Here is a 1,384-nt window from a genome sequence, read left to right as displayed (position 1 = left end):
CTGCATTGATAACTAACCATTCATTAGAAAAATTTTTTTTTTTTTTTTTTTTTTTTTTTTTTTTTGCTATTTTAGATAGTCTTTCATTATTTTTTTGGCAGTTACTTGTCCTTTTTTGCTGTCTGTATTCCAGAAATTTAGGTGACATGCTTTCTTGACACTTTCCTAAGGAAGTCTTTGTCCCACCACTCATAAGACTTAGGTGCTTGATGCCCGGAAGTCAATACTTCAGCTAGTAATTCCCGTTGTGATTCCACAGTGAGATATTTCAAGATTTGAAGCTTTTTGCATGAAAATATACTTGCCAAAACCTTGGGAAATTTTTTTCCTAATTCAGCTCGTTATTTGTATGCTGTGTAACTGCAGTTTACGGCTTTGCTGTCCTCTGACAGAGGAGTTAGATCCATTGCCCTGGAACATATTACTCTCTCAAATGGCTTCAGGGAGAGACAAAGTGTGTGATGTTCTTAATGTCTTTTTCCTCGTGCCCACTGGCCAATACCTCTTTTGCTCTTAAATACTGTGTATCGACCTACAATATTTTGGCTTCATGTTTTAGCATTGGTAGATAAATTAGGAAGCCATTGAAATGTTTATGCTTTTTATTGTCTTAAGGTGCTTTGGGGAGCTGCATTAATCTACAGTTCAGTGAAGCAGTAAGAAAATGAAATGCTCCCTCAAGAATTTTCTTTTGTAAATAAAGTCTTGCATTAAGCTGCTGTGAACTGGCATGCTCTCAGATTTTTGAATGCACTGGTTTTGTCTTCATTAGTAATTATAGCTGAGGGAAATAACACTGAAGTCCAGGGTTGGCTAACAAATGGAATTGTCCTTTGTCAGAAATAACAATAAGATTTGATGATGGGAGACACGTGGGTGCTTTGGAAATGCTTCCCTTTGACCTCCCTGAGTTGGAAGCCACTGCCTGTCATCTGGTGTAAATGCTGGCTGCAACACAGAGCCCCCCCTGAAACGCTGAATTGCAATGATAGCCTTTTATGCCTATTTCGTAACCATTTTTGTATAAAAGACAGGACAATGTAGAGGGATGAGTAATCTGGTTGTTACAGTTATTTTGATCAAATTGAATCGTGAAACACCATAGTAAAAAATGTTCTGTTGGTCCCTACTTTTGTATGAATATATGTATGTTTGGGGATCTAATTGTGAGACCATTGTGCAAAATACATATTTAGAAATCTCAGTTCAGTCACCTGGTATATGAATGACCTTAGCAAAGTCAGTTCATCCTTCTGTACTTTAATTCTGTTTTAGTATCTTTTTAATGTGGGCTGACAGTGAAATTGGTTGTATTTTGTTTCTTCTACCAGTGGAATGTGTTTTTTTTTTTTTTTTTTTCACTGAAAATGTAAAAGATACTGCT

The sequence above is a fragment of the Rhea americana genome, unplaced genomic scaffold (assembly GCF_003343005.1).
Source record: "Rhea americana isolate MKP2758 unplaced genomic scaffold, rheAme1 scaffold_17, whole genome shotgun sequence".
Lineage (NCBI taxonomy): Eukaryota > Metazoa > Chordata > Aves > Rheiformes > Rheidae > Rhea > Rhea americana.
This window is presented reverse-complemented; position numbering follows the sequence as displayed.